This window comes from Dendrobates tinctorius, unplaced genomic scaffold (assembly GCF_039654945.1).
Source record: "Dendrobates tinctorius isolate UK_male_01 unplaced genomic scaffold, ASM3965494v1 ptg000205l, whole genome shotgun sequence".
Lineage (NCBI taxonomy): Eukaryota > Metazoa > Chordata > Amphibia > Anura > Dendrobatidae > Dendrobates > Dendrobates tinctorius.
Window position 1 is genome coordinate 9171689 of NW_027361872.1, and position 20271 is coordinate 9191959.

Consider the following 20271-nt stretch of genomic DNA (forward strand, 5'->3'; position numbering starts at 1 on the left):
CGAGATTAGTTTGGCAATGTGGGCGTTCAAACCCAGTGTACGCGGATGAGAGACTGAGTACTTTCTTGACCTACTCATAGTGTCTGGGAGGGTGAGCTGGACTTGAGAGCTGCATATGGTGGAAGTAGCGGTGGACAGGGCGGACTGAGAGAGGGTTGATGATGGTGATGGAGTTGGTGTTCTTTCTGATGGCCTAGAATCAGTCTTTCGTTGATATAACAGTGGGATTCCCTGACTGCTGTGGTCTTGCAACGACACCTCAACATTTGCTGCTGTGCTAACCGGTGGGCTTACAGTGGGGGAAACAATGTAGCGTTGCTGACTACCTTCGTTGTGATCAGTTGCACATGTGGCACTTGAGGTTTGGTGTTGTGTCCACGCTTGCAAGTGCATGCTGGTTAAATGTCTAAGCATGCAACTGGTATTCAAATTTTTCAGATTTTTCCCTCAGCTAAAGGTCTTTGCGCACTTCTTACAGATAACCTTGGCTTGATCATGAGGATTTTGTTCAAAAAAGTGCCACACTGCACTCTTCCTACTTTGGCAGACATTTTGCGGCCTAGCACGCTGTGATCTTTTGACCCTCTGGACAAGCTGTCCAGCAACTCTTTTGATGTTTGGAACCTGTCTTTGGAGTGCTCCGGGCCTGCCAGATAACAGCTGTTGCGATGTCGATGTCTGCTGTGGATGCTCCTCATCTGAGCTATTGGAAGCAGCACCCTCTTCCCCCAATGGATGCCAATCTGGGTCAACAACTGGGTCATCCATCACCTCCTCTTCTATGTCATGTGCACCTTCCTCTGTGTCACCGTGTATGGTGGTATAGTGTGCGGGAAGGGGCACCTGAGTCTCATGAGGGTCAGAATCTGGCTCTGTACACTGCGAGGACAATGTAGTGCTCTGAGTGAATGTACCAGCAGAATCATCCATCAGCGGCTGTGCATCAGTGCACTCCATGTCAGATTCATCTTGGCCTGGGTAATTCACCATTTCACTTGATAATCCAGGCATGGTATGTGAAAACAGCTCCATGGAGTAATCAGTAGTATGGCCTGCGTCATCCTTCAATCTTGGTTGGGGTGAAGGACACAAGGAAAGGTGTGGTTCATGAACATGAGCCTCCAATGACGACTCAGTGCTTTTACTTTTTACAACTGAAGAAGAGGAGGCGATAGAGCTGGAGGCTGAGTCAGCAATGTAAGACAAAACTTTTTCCTGATGCTCTGGCTTTAAAAGCGGTTTGCCAACTCCTAGAAAACTAAGCGTTCGAGGCCTTATGTAGCCAGACGATGACGCAGGGTCAGCACCTCCTGCATTCGGTCCTATTTTGCTCTTGCCACTACCATCAGATCCACCACCAACACCATCATTACCAGCTGCCAACCCCCGCCCAATTCCACGGCCTCTTCCACCAGCCTTCCTCATTTTTGGTAGAAATGTAGACAAAATCCAACAAACTATATAGTAATGTAAAACAAGGTACAAGGTGTCTATAGGACAGGGGAGATTTAGAATTTCTGCACACACTTGTGGACAGTGGACACTTTTGGATTGTGTGAGGCCCACTGATATCTGAGCGCTATGTGACAGGCTCGATGGCACAGCTGTGACCAAAGTGACGAGAGGATAATGGAGATTTTGAATCTCTGTGCACACTTTTGGACACTGGACACTTGTGGATTGTGTGAGGCCCACTGATATCTGAGCGCTATGTGACAGGCTCGATGGCACAGCTGCCTGTGACAAAAGTGATGAAAGGATAATGGAGATTTTGAATCTCTGTGCACACTTTTGGACACTGGACACTTGTGGATTGTGTGAGGCCCACTGATATCTGAGCGCTATGTGACAGGCTCGATGGCACAGCTGCCTGTGACAAAAGTGACGAGAGGATAATGGAGATTTTGAATCTCTGCGCACACTTTTGGACACTGGACACTTGTGGATTGTGTGAGGCCCACTGATATCTGAGCGCTATGTGACAGGCTCGATGGCACAGCTGCCTGTGACAAAAGTGATGAGAGGATAATGGAGATTTTGAATCTCTGCGCACACTTTTGGACACTGGACACTTGTGGATTGTGTGAGGCCCACTGATATCTGAGCGCTATGTGACAGGCTCGATGGCACAGCTGCCTGTGACAAAAGTGACGAGAGGATAAGGGAGATTTTGAATCTCTGCGCACACTTTTGGACACTGGACACTTGTGGATTGTGTGAGGCCCACTGATATCTGAGCGCTATGTGGCAGGCTCGATGGCACAGCTGCCTGTGACAAAAGTGACGAGAGGATAATGGAGATTTTGAATCTCTGCGCACACTTTTGGACACTGGACACTTGTGGATTGTGTGAGGCCCACTGATATCTGAGCGCTATGTGGCAGGCTCGATTTCACAGCTGCCTGTGACAAAAGTGACGAGAGGATAATGGAGATTTTGAATCTCTGCGCACACTTTTGGACACTGGACACTTGTGGATTGTGTGAGGCCCACTGATATCTGAGCGCTATGTGACAGGCTCGATGGCACAGCTGCCTGTGACAAAAGTGACGAGAGGATAATGGAGATTTTGAATCTCTGCGCACACTTTTGGACACTGGACACTTGTGGATTGTGTGAGGCCCACTGATATCTGAGCGCTATGTGGCAGGCTCGATTTCACAGCTGCCTGTGACAAAAGTGACGAGAGGATAATGGAGATTTTGAATCTCAGCGCACACTTTTGGACACTGGACACTTGTGGATTGTGTGAGGCCCACTGATATCTGAGCGCTATGTGACAGGCTCGATGGCACAGCTGCCTGTGACAAAAGTGACGAGAGGATAAGGGAGATTGGATTGCTTTTAAAAAAGCAGTTTGCGGAGCAGTGGGTAAACAGCAATGCCAGCGTGTCAGGAAGCCTTAAAAGGCAGCCCAACAACCAACACCACTGATACACCACTATATAGCCTCCCCTTGCACTGCACACACAGTGACTTGTGTGTTGTGCAGGCCAAATCGCTAGCAGCAGAAGCAGTTTTTTTGTCTTCTTCCCTGCCTAACGCTCTCCCTACAGAATCAGCAGCAACCTCTCCCTATACTAAGATCGGCAGAAGTAAGATGGCGGTCGGCATGCACGCCCTTTTATACCCCCTGTGACGCCCACCAAAGCAAGCCAATCACTTGCATGCCCTTCTGAAAGATGGTGGTGACCCGTGCCTAGGTCATCACATTGCCCACATTGTCCGTGGATCCTGATTGGCTGAAAAAGAGCGCAAAACAAACTTTTGAAAGGCGACTTTGGCGCGTAAGTCGCCGACCTCATGGCCGACCTCATCCTAGGGTCGGGTTTCGTTTCATGAAACCCGACTTTGCCAAAAGTCGGCGACTTTTGAATTTTTTCGACCTGTTTCGCTCAAATCTAGTCTTTAGTTATATTCACCTAAGTGTTATTGGTGTTAGGCTGGTGGAACAAACCAAATAATAAAATGATAATGAAGTGCGTTCACAGCCTGGGGTCCACCATGCAGAGATGAAATACTGCAGCTAAGCAATGGCAGATACTATATGGTGGTGTAATAAGTGAACACACGCGGGTTAACATCACCAGGTGTGTACGAGGCGAACTCTGCTGCCTCACAGAGCCGCACTACCGCCGAATATAATCACCAAAGCCTGTTAAGCTCACAGAGCTCGGTGAAGTCAGTGCTGGTGTAAAGTCACAGGGCTCTGCCCCAAGTCACAGGGTCAGAATCCCTCTAGACTCAACAGCACTCGGCGCCACCGTAGATGCAGCACTTATGTGCCTTGCGCTGGATGGCACAATATGGCGCTACGTGAGGTGCTGACCTGGAGTACTGTGGCCTAAAGCCTAGCCACTGACAGGCGCTGACTCTAACCACTAGAACCTAACAACAGGCACAACCAAGGGTAGGGGTTTCAAATGAGTCAGTCACCAGATACATGCATCCATCATCATACACACCTTTAGCATAAGAGTCTATACTAGCGCATGGCCGAGCGGCCATGCGACTCTTTTATAGTGGCGTCCTTCCGGGACCTTCCCAGTGGTGGACCAATCCGAGTGGGACCTGCGCATGTGACCTCCGACCTCCAATGAGAGGTCGTCCCACGGGCATGCTAAGTAGGCAAAATACAGGACTTAGTCCCTGGAACGTCTGCTTGCTGCTGATTCAAGCATGGTGTTACAGCAGAGCCTGAAGAAGCAATCAGACGCCTAGCATTAGCTCGGGCAAAACGTCTGGACCGACGCCTCTGCTGAGCAGGAATCTCTGCGGCTGCAGAGGAATGGGAGACCGCAGAGGACATGGCTTGAGATTCCCCCTGTGCAGTAGGGGAAACTCGACGCCTAACAACTGGTATTTGGACATAAAAATGGCTCTCTGATAGTCTTTTCATGCATTATAATTGACATAATAGGTAGACCACAACTATGAGAGTCAAAATGTGAAAACAAATCCGGAAAATCAAATTGTCAAACTCCAAACTCCACTATGGTGAAGACCAAAAAGCTGTCGATGGACACCAGAAACAAAATTGTAGCCCTGCACCAGGTTGTGAAGACTGAATCTGCAATAGGCAAACAGCTTGGTGTGATGAAATCAACTGTGGGAGCAATAATAATAAAATGGAAGACATACAAGACCACTGATAATCTCCCTTGATCTGGGGCTCCACGCAAGATTTCACCCCATGGCAGTCCAAATGATCACAAGAACGGTGAGCAAAAATCTCAGAACCACATGGGGGACCTAGTGAATGACCTGCATAGAGCTGGGACCACTGTAACAAAGGCTACCATCAGTAACACACTACGCCAACAGGGACTCAGATCCTGCAGTGTCAGATGTGTCCACCTGCTTAAGCCAGTACATGTCTGGGTCAGTCTGAAGTTTGCTAGAGAGCATTTGGATAATCCAGAAGAGTACTGGGAGAATGTCATACGGTCTGAAGAAACCAAAGTAGAACTGTTTGGTAGAAACAAAACTTGTCGTGTTTGGAGAAGACAGAATGCCACCTCCTACTGTGAAGCATGTGGGTGGCAACATCATGCTTTGGGGCTGTTTCTCTGCAAAGGGACCAGGATGACTGATCCATAAACATGAAAGAATGAATAGGGCCATGTATTGTGAGATTTTGAGTGCAAACCTCCTTCCATCAGCAAGGGCATTGAAGATGAAATGTGGATGGGTCTTTCAGCATGATAATAATCCCAAGCACTCTGCCAGGGCAATGAAGGAGTGGCTTTTCAAGAAGCATATGAAGGTCTTGGAGTGGCCTAGCCAGTCTCTAGATCCCAACCCCATAGAAAACATTTGGAGGGATTTGAAAGTCCGTGTTGCCTAGCAACAGGCCCAAAACATCACTGGTCTAGAGGAGATCTGCATGGTGGAATGGGCCAACATATCACCAACAGTGTGTGTCAACCTTGTCAAGACTTACAGAAAATGTTTGACCTCTGTCATTGCCAACAAAGGATATATAAAAAAAAATATTGAGATGAACTTTTGTGAATTACCAAATACTTATTTTCCACCATAATTTGAAAAATACATCTGGCCAAATCAGACAAGGTGATTTTCTGGATTTGTTTTCTCATTTTGACTCTCACAGTTGTGGTCTACCTATGATGTCTACTACAGGCCTCTCTCATCTTAAGTGGGAGAACTTGCACAATTGGTGGCTGACTACTTTTTTCCCCACTGTACCTAATATCCAGGAGGAAGACTGGGAAAGGGTCCTAGAGTCCCCTACCATGGTCTCCCCTTCTACTAACAATAAAATTATTTAGCTTTATATTATTCATCAATCATATCTCACTCCTTTAAAATTATTTTGCATGGGATGTTCACCCACGGCAGAATATTTACATTGTCATACTCCAGATGCAGATTTCACACATTGACATGATCCTGTCCAATGGTTTCATTCCTCTGGCAAGAGGTGACCTCCTTACTAGAGTTGAGCGAAACGGGTCGAAAAAATTCAAAAGTCGCCGACTTTTGGCAAAGTCGGGTTTCATGAAACGAAACCCGACCCTAGGATGAGGTCGGCCACGAGGTCGGCGACTTACGCGCCAAAGTCACGTTTCAAAAGTTTGTTTTGCGCTCTTTTTCAGCCAATCAGGATCCACGGACACTGTGGGCAACGTGATGACCTAGGCATGGGTCACCACCATCTTTCAGAAGGGCATGCAAGTGATTGGCTTGCTTTGGTGGGCGTCACAGGGGGTATAAAAGGGCGTGCACGCCGACCGCCATCTTACTTCTGCCGATCTTAGTATAGGGAGAGGTTGCTGCTGATTCTGTAGGGAGAGCGTTAGGCAGGGAAGAAGACAAAAAAACTGTTTCTGCTGCTAGCGATTTGGCCTGCACAACACACAAGTCACTGTGTGTGCAGTGCAAGGGGAGGCTATATAGTGGTGTATCAGTGGTGTTGGTTGTTGGGCTGCCTTTTAAGGCTTCCTGACACGCTGGCATTGCTGTTTACCCACTGCTCCACAAACTGCTTTTTTAAAAGCAATCCAATCTCCCTTATCCTCTAGTCACTTTTGTCACAGCTGTGCCATCGAGCCTGTCACATAGCGCTCAGATATCAGTGGGCCTCACACAATCCACAAGTGTCCAGTGTCCAAAAGTGTGCGCAGAGATTCAAAATCTCCATTATCCTCTCGTCACTTTTGTCACAGGCAGCTGTGCCATCGAGCCTGTCACATAGCGCTCAGATATCAGTGGGCCTCACACAATCCACAAGTGTCCAGTGTCCAAAAGTGTGCGCAGAGATTCAAAATCTCCATTATCCTCTCGTCACTTTTGTCACAGGCAGCTGTGCCATCGAGCCTGTCACATAGCGCTCAGATATCAGTGGGCCTCACACAATCCATAAGTGTCCAGTGTCCAAAAGTGTGCGCAGAGATTCAAAATCTCCATTATCCTCTCGTCACTTTTGTCACAGGCAGCTGTGCCATCGAGCCTGTCACATAGCGCTCAGATATCAGTGGGCCTCACACAATCCACAAGTGTCCAGTGTCCAAAAGTGTGCGCAGAGATTCAAAATCTCCATTATCCTCTCGTCACTTTTGTCACAGGCAGCTGTGCCATCGAGCCTGTCACATAGCGCTCAGATATCAGTGGGCCTCACACAATCCACAAGTGTCCAGTGTCCAAAAGTGTGCGCAGAGATTCAAAATCTCCATTATCCTCTCGTCACTTTTGTCACAGGCAGCTGTGCCATCAAGCCTGTCACATAGCGCTCAGATATCAGTGGGCCTCACACAATCCAAAAGTGTCCACTGTCCACAAGTGTGTGCAGAAATTCTAAAACTCCCCTGTCCTATAGACACCTTGTACCTTGTTTTACATTACTATATAGTTTGTTGGATTTTGTCTACATTTCTACCAAAAATGAGGAAGGCTGGTGGAAGAGGCCGTGGAATTGGGCGGGGGTTGGCAGCTGGTAATGATGGTGTTGGTGGTGGATCTGATGGTAGTGGCAAGAGCAAAATAGGACCGAATGCAGGAGGTGCTGACCCTGCGTCATCGTCTGGCTACATAAGGCCTCGAACGCTTAGTTTTCTAGGAGTTGGCAAACCGCTTTTAAAGCCAGAGCATCAGGAAAAAGTTTTGTCTTACATTGCTGACTCAGCCTCCAGCTCTATCGCCTCCTCTTCTTCAGTTGTAAAAAGTAAAAGCACTGAGTCGTCATTGGAGGCTCATGTTCATGAACCACACCTTTCCTTGTGTCCTTCACCCCAACCAAGATTGAAGGATGACGCAGGCCATACTACTGATTACTCCATGGAGCTGTTTTCACATACCATGCCTGGATTATCAAGTGAAATGGTGAATTACCCAGGCCAAGATGAATCTGACATGGAGTGCACTGATGCACAGCCGCTGATGGATGATTCTGCTGGTACATTCACTCAGAGCACTACATTGGCCAGATTCTGACCCTTATGAGACTCAGGTGCCCCTTCCCGCACACTATACCACCATACACGGTGACACAGAGGAAGGTGCACATGACATAGAAGAGGAGGTGATGGATGACCCAGTTGTTGACCCAGATTGGCATCCATTGGGGGAAGAGGGTGCTGCTTCCAATAGCTCAGATGAGGAGCATCCACAGCAGACATCGACATCGCAACAGCTGTTATCTGGCAGGCCCGGAGCACTCCAAAGACAGGTTCCAAACATCAAAAGAGTTGCTGGACAGCTTGTCCAGAGGGTCAAAAGATCACAGCGTGCTAGGCCGCAAAATGTCTGCCAAAGTAGGAAGAGTGCAGTGTGGCACTTTTTTGAACAAAATCCTCATGATCAGGCCAAGGTTAACTGTAAGAAGTGCGCAAAGACCTTTAGCCGAGGGAAAAATCTGAAAAATTTGAATACCAGTTGCATGCTTAGACATTTAACCAGCATGCACTTGCAAGCGTGGACACAACACCAAACCTCAAGTGCCACATGTGCAACTGATCACAACGAAGGTAGTCAGCAACGCTACATTGTTTCCCCCACTGTAAGCCCACCTGTTAGCACAGCAGCAAATGTTGAGGTGTCGTTGCAAGACCACAGCAGTCAGGGAATCCCACTGTTATATCAACGAAAGACTGATTCTAGGCCATCAGAAAGAACACCAACTCCATCACCATCATCAACCCTCTCTCAGTCCGCCCTGTCCACCGCTACTTCCACCATATGCAGCTCTCAAGTCCAGCTCACCCTCCCAGACACTATGAGTAGGTCAAGAAAGTACTCAGTCTCTCATCCGCGTACACTGGGTTTGAACGCCCACATTGCCAAACTAATCTCGTTTGAGATGATGCCCTTTCGGTTGGTGGAAAGCACAGCTTTCCGCGAACTCATGGCCTATGCAGTACCACGCTATGACCTACCCAGTCGCCACTTCTTCTCTCGCAAAGCCATCCCAGCCCTCCACCATCATGTGAAAGACCACATTGTCCATGCACTCAAGCAGTCAGTGAGCGGAAAGGTGCACCTCACAACTGATGCATGGTCCAGTCGGCATGGCCAGGGCCGTTACGTGTCCATCACTGCGCACTGGGTTAATGTGGTGGATGCAGGGTCCACAGGGGACAGCGGTGGTGGGACAGTGCTGCCTAGCCCACGGTATAGGAAACAGTTGGCTGTAGGCGTTCGACCCTCCTCCTCCTCCTCCTCCAGAAGCGAAAGCTCGTCCACAGAGCGCAGTCATACGAGCACTCCATCTGCAGCTGCCACTGTTGCACACAATGTGTCCCCCTATCGAGCAGCTAGTGGAAAGCGTCAGCAGGCTGTGTTGTAGATGATGTGTTTGGGCGACAGACACACCGCCGAGGTGCTGGCCGAGTACTTGAAGCGACAAACTGAGTAATGGCTGGGCAGTGTACATCTTGAGGCAGGCAAGGTAGTTAGTGATAACGGCCGTAATTTTGTGGCAGCCACTTTCAAAACTCAGCCACATACCTTGCTTGGCTCACACCTTGAACCTGGTGGTGCAGTGCTTCCTCAAAAATTATCCGGAGTTAACAGCCCTGCTCCAGAAGGTGCGAAGACTGTGCGCGCACATCCGCCGGTCGCCTGTACACTCCGTTCGTATGCAGAAGCTGCAGCGATTGCTCCACCTTCCCAACCACCGCCTCATTATCGACATTGCAACAAGGTGGAACTCCACCCTGCACATGGTGGAGCGGCTGTGCGAGCAGAGGCAGGCCATAATGCATTTGTGGGAGGATACACGGCCAGGCACTTTGAGAGCAGACATGGAGTTGACAGGCGTGCAGTGGTCGAAGCTGAAAGACCTTTGTAAAGTCCTTCAGTGTTTTGAGGAATGCACACGGCTGGTAAGCGCAGACGACGCCATCCTAAGCATGAGCATCCCACTTATGCGTCTGCTCATGCAAACTTTGACGCACCTTAAGGAGCAGGCGTCTGCATCCAATGTTTATGAGGAGGAAGAGGAGGAGGGAATCCTTGATGACATTCAGCCATTGTCTGCTCAGGGACCTCTCCTGGACGAGGTGGAGGAAGAAGAGGAGGAGGAGGAGGATGATGGGGATGATTACTTAGGGGAGGAGGATGCATCTCGTGGGGCAAGTGAAAATGTTGGCGTGGCAAGGTCTGGTACAGGGTTTGTGTGTGACTGGAGGGATGTGGATTTGCCAGAAAGTGCTCCTCCACCCAGCACTCGCAGTGCATCATTGACACCGGGAACATTGGCCCACATGTCAGATTATGCCTTGCGGATCCTAAAAAGGGACCCCGCATTGCCAAAATGATGAACGATGACGACTACTGGTTGGCCAGCATCCTGAATCCACGCTATAAAGGCAAATTACAAAACATCATGCCACAGGAGAACCTTGACCTAATATTGGCTAATAAACAAGCAACTCTGGTAAATCGGTTGCTTGAGGCATTCCCAGCACACAGCAGCGGTGATGGTTCTCACACGAGCCGTACGGGCCGGGGGCAGCTTGGCAGAGGTGTTCGTGGTGCACACAGCAGAAGTGGCGTTGGAGACAGGGGTTTCATGACAATGTTGTGGACTGATTTTTCAAATACCGCTCACACAACTGGTAATACTGCATCGATGGAAAGTGACAGGAGACAGCAGTTGTCAACTATGGTTACAAACTACTTTTCCTCCCATATCGATGTTCTCCCACACAGGTCATTCCCCTTTGACAATTGGGCCGCTAAACTGGACACCTGGCCTGAATTGGCCCAATATGCCTTACAGGAGCTCGCTTGCCCAGCTGCAAGTGTGCTATCGGAAAGAGTCTTCAGTGCAGCTGGATCAATCCTGACAGAAAAAAGGACCCGTCTGTCAACCCAAAATGTGGATGATCTAACCTTCATTAAAATGAACCACGCATGGGTTTCCAAGGATTTTGTCCCACCTTCCCCTGATGACACATAGGGTGACAGAAAAATGGCTTGCTTTGGTCCACCTCTTCCTGGTACTTCACTTATTTCGCCTTTTGCATCAGCTGAATGTCGAACATCAACATATGCCACTTTCTAAAACTCCCTAACTGTGCTGCCTCCCCCCCATGGCCGGGGTCAACACCTAGCGCACGACACCGTGCGAGTACCGTTGCCCTGGACAGGTGGGTAGGCCGACTCTTGGGCGCGGGCACTGGCACAGGGTCCCTCATAGTGCAATCAAGTGTCTCTGACGGTGGTGGTGCACAACCGCCGTCAGACACACCGCTGTACTATGAGGGGCCCAGTGCCAGTACCGATGCCCACGAGTGGGCCCCCCTTGCTTGGGCAGGGCCCCAGCATTTGCAATCTTTACCTCTCCCTGCTCCTCCGCTGTGTAATCTGGGCCGTCAAATCCATACTGGGCCTAACACCGTCTGAGCCTGCCTACTGAGACATATATTTTGAATGTGTACGCTATCCATACATGTTATCCAGGGATACGGTACCCTTTCTAACCTTTGTGCAATCACGTGCAATCCATACTGGGCCTAACACCGTCTGAGCCTGCCTCATGCTGTATAGACATATATTTTGAATGTGCACGCTATCCATACATGTTATCCGGGGATACGGTACCCTTTCTAACCTTTGTGCAATCACGTGCAATCCATACTGGGCCTAACACCGTCTGAGCCTGCCTCATGCTGTATAGACATATATTTTGAATGTGTACGCTATCCATACATGTTATCCGGGGATACGGTACCCTTTCTAACCTTTGTGCAATCATGTGCAATCCATACTGGGCCTAACACCGTCTGAGCCTACCTCCTGAGACATATATTTTGAATGTGTACGCTATCCATACATGTTATCCGGGGATACGGTACCCTTTCTAACCTTTGTGCAATCACGTGCAATCCATACTGGGCCTAACACCGTCTGAGCCTGCCTCCTGAGACATATATTTTGAATGTGTACGCTATCCATACATGTTATCCGGGGATACGGTACCCTTTCTAACCTTTGTACAATCACGTGCAATCCATACTGGGCCTAACACCGTCTGAGCCTGCCTCATGCTGTATAGACATATATTTTGAATGTGTATGCTATCCATACATGTTATCCAGGGATACGGTACCCTTTCTAACCTTTGTGCAATCACGTGCAATCCATACTGGGCCTAACACCGTCTGAGCCTGCCTCCTGAGACATATATTTTGAATGTGTACGCTATCCATACATGTTATCCGGGGATACGGTACCCTTTCTAACCTTTGTGCAATCACGTGCAATCCATACTGGGCCTAACACCGTCTGAGCCTGCCTCATGCTGTATAGACATATATTTTGAATGTGTACGCTATCCATACATGTTATCCGGGGATACGGTACCCTTTCTAACCTTTGTGCAATCACGTGCAATCCATACTGGGCCTAACACCGTCTGAGCCTGCCTCATGCTGTATAGACATATATTTTGAATGTGTACGCTATCCATACATGTTATCCGGGGATACGGTACCCTTTCTAACCTTTGTGCAATCACGTGCAATCCATACTGGGCCTAACACCATCTGAGCCTGCCTCCTGAGACATATATTTTGAATGTGTACGCTATCCATACATGTTATCCAGGGATACGGTACCCTTTCTAACCTTTGTGCAATCACGTGCAATCCATACTGGGCCTAACACCGTCTGAGCCTGCCTCCTGAGACATATATTTTGAATGTGTACGCTATCCATACATGTTATCCGGGGATACGGTACCCTTTCTAACCTTTGTTCAATCACGTGCAATCCATACTGGGCCTAACACCGTCTGAGCCTGCCTCATGCTGTATAGACATATATTTTGAATGTGTACGCTATCCATACATGTTATCCGGGGATACGGTACCCTTTCTAACCTTTGTGCAATCACGTGCAATCCATACTGGGCCTAACACCGTCTGAGCCTGCCTCATGCTGTATAGACATATATTTTGAATGTGTACGCTATCCATACATGTTATCCGGGGATACGGTACCCTTTCTAACCTTTGTGCAATCACGTGCAATCCATACTGGGCCTAACACCGTCTGAGCCTGCCTCCTGAGACATATATTTTGAATGTGTACGCTATCCATACATGTTATCCAGGGATACGGTACCCTTTCTAACCTTTGTGCAATCACGTGCAATCCATACTGGGCGTGAGAACGGCTGGCGAGCTGTTAAGCAAGCTACAGCACCTGTCCAGACAAGTACAGGGATTCCCTAGCGAGGAGACTTATTTGATTGTTTTCAATGTTGGGACAGCAATTTTTGGTGAGCACTATACTCTGGAGAATGATAGATGGGGCCCACCATACACTGGAACATTCCAAAGGTGGACATCAGACACTGGAGCAGCATTTACAGGGCCCATTATACACTAGAGCATTAGAAATGGGGCCCATTATGTTTGGAGCATTATTTGGGCCCACAAGACAGTGGAGCTTCATCCATGGGGACCAACATATACTGTAGCATTATGTGGAGCTCATCATATACTGTTTCAAACATTATATGGGACCAATGATTCTGTATGGAGAAATAGATGGGCGTCGTCATGAGATGTAAAAAGTGAGGTATTTTTCATTGTACTATACCGCTATTTATCTGCCGTATCGGAGCATGATGAGTTGTGGTATGTGTTAAAGGGGCGCTCTTTCGCCCAGGGCACATGAAAACCTGCAGCCAGCCCTCCCCCCACCACAACTTTAGCCAAATAACCCCCATTTTTCAGTGCGTAACTTGTATTATGAAGTTAATTAAGGTTGACAAGCTTAAGTAAGAAGAATTGATGCTTTTGACATTCAAATGGGCACTGTAGGTGTGTTTCCTGTCCTCCTCTCACTGCCGACTTTTATTCCCCATTGACTTACATTGGGTTTCGTGTTTCGGGACGACCCCGACTTTTCCCTATAATCGGACGATCTTGATCGACCCGACTTTTGGAAAAGTCGGGTTTCATGAAACGAAATGCGACCCTAAAAAACCAAAAGTCGCTCAACTCTACTAAAGACAGATATAAGTAAAAAATCAATGTCTTTATTCAAAATTACATAAGAACCAATAATAATCCATAGGTGATAAAATGTACAACACATTCAAGAACAGGTGGGCAGCTAAATAACCATGCAAAAAATGGTTATCACCATCACAACGGACAAATCAATTGTCCATTTACAATGAAGTCAAACACGTTATACTAAAAGTGCATAGTGCAATTCATAATAAATAGAAATGATATATTTACATAACACATGTCCATGTAAGCAATGCAAAGAGGACAAAATAACAAGGGGTCAAAACACCTCCACTTTAATGAGTACAATGACCCGCATAATGTGCCCATTAGATAATGATCAAAACAGTACAAAATTTACATATCAATGATCACTAAGGCTGCCTCATGCAGAGCTTACCCATGGTGGATGAGTGGTTACGCAACAACCATGGGTAAGCTCTGCATGAGGCAGCCTTAGTGATCATTGATATGTAAATTTTGTACCGTTTTGATCATTATCTAATGGGCACATTATGCGGGTCATTGTACTCATTTAGTCTAATGGTGGAGGTGTTTTGACCCCTTGTTATTTTGTCCTTCTTGCATTGCTTACAAGGACATGTGTTATGTAAATATATCATTGCTATTTATAATGAAATGCACTATGCACTTTTTTTATAACCTGTTTGACTTCATTGTAAATGGACAATTGATTTGTCCATTGTGATGGTGCTAACCATTGTTTGCATGGTTATGCAGCTGCCCGCCTGTTCTTGAATGTGTTGTACATTTTATCACCTATGGATTGCTATTGGTACTTATGTAATTTTGAATAAAGACATTGATTTTTTACTTATATCTGTGTTTAGCTATATTGACCTAAGTGTTACTGGTATTTGAACTTAAAAATGGCTCTCTGATTGTCCTTTCATGCATTATATAGCATTTTTGAGAGTATCCTTGCAGTAAGGAATATGTATCCTACAGTTGTGGCCAAAAGTATTGACACCCCTGCAATTCTGTCAGATAATACTTAGTTTCTTCCTGAAAATTATTGCAAACACAAATTCTTTGGTATTATTATCTTCATTTAATTTGTCTTAAAAGAAAAAAACACAAAAAGAATTGTCCTAAAGCCAAATTGGATATAATTCCACACCAAACATAAAAAAGAGGGTGGACAAAAGTATTGGCACTGTTCGAAAAATCATGTGATGCTTCTCTAATTTGTGTAATTAACAGCACCTGCAACTTACCTGTGGCACCTAACAGGTGTTGGCAATAACTAAATCACACTTGCAGCCAGTTGACATGGATTAAAGTTGACTCAACCTCTGTCCTGTGTCCTTGTGTGTACCACCTTGAGCATGGAGAAAAGAAAGAAGACCAAAGAACTGTCTGAGGACTTGAGAAACCAAATTGTGAGGAAGCATGAGCAATCTCAAGGCTACAAGTCCATCTCCAAAGACCTGAATGTTCCTGTGTCTACTGTGCGCAGTGTCATCAAGAAGTTTAAAGCCCATGGCACTGTGGCTAACCTCCCTAGATGTTGCCGGAAAAGAAAAATTGACAAGAGATTCCAACGCAAGATTGTGCGGATGTTGGATAAAGAACCTCGACTAACATCCAAACAAGTTCAAGCTGCCCTGCAGTCCGAGGGTACAACAGTGTCAACCACACTATCCATCGGCGTCTGAATGAAAAGGGACTGTATGGTAGGAGACCCAGGAAGACCCCACTTCTTACCCCAAGACATAAAAAAGCCAGGCTGGAGTTTGCCAAAACTTACCTGAAAAAGCCTAAAACCTTTTGGAAGAATGTTCTCTGGTCAGATGAGACAAAAGTAGAGCTTTTTGGGCAAAGGCATCAACATAGAGTTTACAGGAGAAAAAAAAGAGGCATTCAAAGAAAAGAACACGGTCCCTACAGTCAAACATGGCAGAGGTTCACTGATGTTTTGGGATTGCTTTGCTGCCTCTGGCACTGGACTGCTTGACTGTGTGCATGGCATTATGAAGTCTGAAGACTACCAACAAATTTTGCAGCATAATGTAGGGCCCAGTGTGAGAAAGCTGGGTCTCCCTCAGAGGTCATGGGTCTTCCAGCAGGACAATGACCCAAAACACACTTCAAAAAGCACTAGAAAATGGTTTGAGAGAAAGCACTGGAGACTTCTAGGGTGGCCAGCAATGAGTCCAGACCTGAGTCCCATAGAACACCTGTGGAGAGATCTAAAAATGGCAGTTTGGAGAAGGCACCCTTCAAATATCAGGGACCTGGAGCAGTTTGCCAAAGAAGAATGGTCTAAAATTCCAGCAGAGCATTGTAAGAAACTCATTGATAGTTACCGGAAGCGGTTGGTCGCAGTTATTTTGGCTAAAGGTTGTGCAACCAAGTATTAGGCTGAGGGTGCCAATACTTTTGTCTGGCCCATTTTTGGAGTTTTGTGTGAAATGATCAATGTTTTGCTTTTTGCTTCATTCTCTTTTGTGTTTTTTCATTTAAGACAAATTAAATGAAGATAATAATACCAAAGAATTTCTGTTGGCAATCATTTTCAGGAAGAAACTGAGTATTATCTGACAGAATTGCAGGGGTGTCAATACTTTTGGCCACAACTGTATAACCCAATTCTCCCTGAATTTATTTCTATTACGGTATGTCCATTACAGACCTCTCATCTTTTTAAGTGGCAGAATTTGTACAATTGGTGGGTGACTAAATACTTTTTTCCCCACTGAATTAAAAGTCTCCATTTGTCTATTACCGTTAATGGGTTATGTTCCATGACCGTCGATAGCAAATATGAATATAGAATGGATATGAGGACTTCTGTGCCCTGATACTTGAAAATTCCTATTAAAGGGAACAATGATATAGATTGGTCATCATTCAGATTTGGTAAGTTAGACTGAAGTGCTTGTTCTGAGCTGAAGAAACTGAAAGAACTGAGATCTCAGAAGTTCAGAACATCATGTTTGAGTTGAATCTGTTCAGATGACATTAATACACTTTGTTGATAAATATCATTTAACAAAAGGACAAAAGGATATTTCAAGAACTCCAAAACTGGGTGGATGGATGTTCAACCAGGGTTGGAAAATATAGGTTCGACCATTACAGCATTTCTGATATGACTTAATTAAATTTAGTCTGCTTCTTAGCATGCATCCATATTAGATGTGTGTAACGCCGATGGGTTTGTACCTTGTTTCTCTGGCGTTACTCTGTATGTCTCTGCTTTAACCCTTTGCTCCTCTTCCCCTAACTAGCAGGGATACTGTTGTCTGTTACCTGTATGGATGCTACTCAGTTCCCTGCTCCGCTGCATAGCTGTACATATGTTGTGATGTCTTTGCTCTGTTGCATATGTGGTCCTTGGCTGCCATTGTGGAGGTTTTTTGTGGGTTGTGAGGTCCTCTGCAGCTGGCGCATGACTTTACACGTGTGTCCAGGCTTGCAGCCGCTGCCAGGTGCCCTAAGCCTCAGTTCCTATGCTGACTGTGCTGTAATGGTTTCTGTTTGTGCTTAGGATGCGTATGGCCACACCTTCCCTGCTTTTATTAGGGTTACTGTGTGCACCTGAGTTGCTTTCCTCAGTATATTGCTGAGGGGCAGCTCCTATATAAAGTTATTCTTTCCTGTTGGGCATTGCCATAGCTTCGCGTTAAGTTTCTGAGTCTTACCATGTGTGTTTGGAGTTCAGCTCCTGTTCTGCCTGTGTTCACTTCTAGGAAAGCTGATGCCTGTTCTTCCACCTACTCTGGGGGCTGAGTACCCAGATCCATTTCTGTTTGTGTCCTGTTTTTCCACCTGTTCTGGGGGCTAAGTACCCAGATCCTCCTTATCTGGATGTCCAGCCTGTGTCCTGATGTCCAGCCTGTGTTCTGATGTTCCACCGGAGTACCGATGTCCTGCCTGTGCCCTGATGTTCTGCCGGTTTCCCGAGGTTCTACTGGTTCCCCAGGGTCCACCCTGTGATGATGTCTGTCCTGGGTCAGTGTCTGATCTCCTGATGAGCCTGTGCTACACCTGAGGCCTGAGAGAGGCCATTCTTATATGCCCGTGCCAGATGATGCTGGACTGCATCAACCCCTGATGACCCCTGCCATCGTCTGACGTCTGTCCAAGGTCCGTGTCTGATGTTCTCCCGCTGAGCCTGTGCTACACCTGAGGCCTGAGAGAGAGGCCATCCTAGTATGCCTGTGCCAGAAAACCCTGGACTGCATCAACCCCTGATGTCCTCCTGCTTTCGTCTGTTATCCGGAGACGTGTACCCTTCCTTGATGTGCGGAATTGGGATCCTGGCATAGTTATGTTTCTTTAATGTACTGTGATTTCCTTTAAGTAAACTTTATGATTCTTCATACTTGAAGTTGTGCAGTGTTGTCTAGTTCTGCTTGTCACCATCTTGTTCACATGCTCAGCTGCCACAGACCCTGCTCACTGCCCTTCCCTAGTCTGGGTAGGTCCAGGTTACCCTATGTGGTCCAGTGGGTCCACATTCTTTCCCCACCTCAGACACTCGCCCCACGTCATCGTGGTCTGGTAACGTGGAGGCGTCGGCTGGGCTGCGACCACAGTAGTAGCCGTAACAGTGTGCTAATCTAAGTAAATTTATGTACCATAGGTTTATCCAATTTCAAAAAAATAACAATAAATTATGTTTAGCAGCCTGTGATAGATGGCTTTCTGAAATACCTAACTGGGAACCCGGCAACCAGCCCTAGAGTGCTTTACGTAGACCTGCCAAGTAATATAGAAAAAAGTCCTGTAGAGATGCCCCTCCAATATCCTTAGGTTTCTGAAGAGCAGACAGTTTAAGTTTTGGTCTTGCATTACCCCATATAAGGGGTAAGGAATGTAAAAAAAGACTTGTGAACTGGTACTGCACTATGCTGTAGAGTGTAGCTAAATTTAGGAAGTAATATCATTTTGATAACGTTTATTTTCCCTGACACTGATAGAGGCAGTTTACCCCATATGGATAACTTTAATTTAGCATAGTCAAGGGGAAATAGAGGGGAATATTAGCTGAGAGGTCAATTCTATCTTTTGAAATAATTATTCCTAAATATTTAAATTGGATGGGAGAGAGGCATTAACACTGATTTGTCCCAGTTTATGAGGAGGTCAGAATGTTTACTAAACTTATCAATAGTGGATATACCATGAGGCAGGGTATCTTCAATTTGGTCCATGAAAATCACCATTTCATCTGCATGGAGTCCAATATTATCTGTTCAATTTGCTATTGTAATGTCCCCAATAAGGGAAGAACAAAATATATTCTTAAGGACAAGGCCTCAATGGCCAAAGCAAACCAAACAGAGCTGGGGAAAGAAGGCAGCCCTGACATGTCCCTCTCCCCAGAGAAAAGGATGCCCAGTGACTACTATTACTCACACTTTTGGCAGTAGGGGCAGCATATAGCATCTGAATCCATTTACAAAATTTAGAACTAAATGCAAATTTTTGGAGATATCCAGAAAGAAAAGGCCATGCCAATGAATCAAAGGCTTTAAGGTACTGTCACACTTAGCGATGTACCAGCGATCCCGACCAGCGATATGATGCGGTTAGGATCGCTGGTACATCGCTAAGTGGTCGCTAGTGAGCTGCCACACAGGCAGATCTCACCAGCGACATCGCTGGGGACGGGGGTCGCTACTTACCTGTCACACTAGGCGATCCTGCGTCCTCCCACCCGGCTCCACGCTCATCGCTCGTCTCTCCACAGGAAGCGCCGCAGGAAGCTGACGACGAGAAACAGTCCTGAACGTTCTCGCGCGATCAGCAATAACCAGCGGGGGAGCGGGTCTTTGGTAAGTATCAGACACAGCGATGTCGCTACAAGTTATAGCGATATTGCTAGCGATATCGCTTAGTGTGACAGTACCTTTAGCCTTGTCCAGCGAAGCCAAAGCCCAGTTATTATCTAGCATTAATTAACTTTATTGGACAATGGACTGTACCCATCTAATGTTAATTTGTGTTTTTTTGCCCGGCATTAATCTGGTTTGGTCAGGGTGTATGATTGAAAGAATGACTTTATTAATGATTTTATAAACAATGTTTAACCCCTTCACCCCCAAGGGTGGTTTGCACGTTCATGACCGGGCCAATTTTTACAATTCTGACCACTGTACCTTTATGAGGTCATAACTCTGGAACGCTTCCATGGATCCCGGTGATTCTGACATTGTTTTCTCGTGATATTGTACTTCATGTTAGTGGTAAAATTTCATTCAAATAACTTGCGTTTATTTGTGAGAAAAACGGAAATTTGGCGAAAATTTTG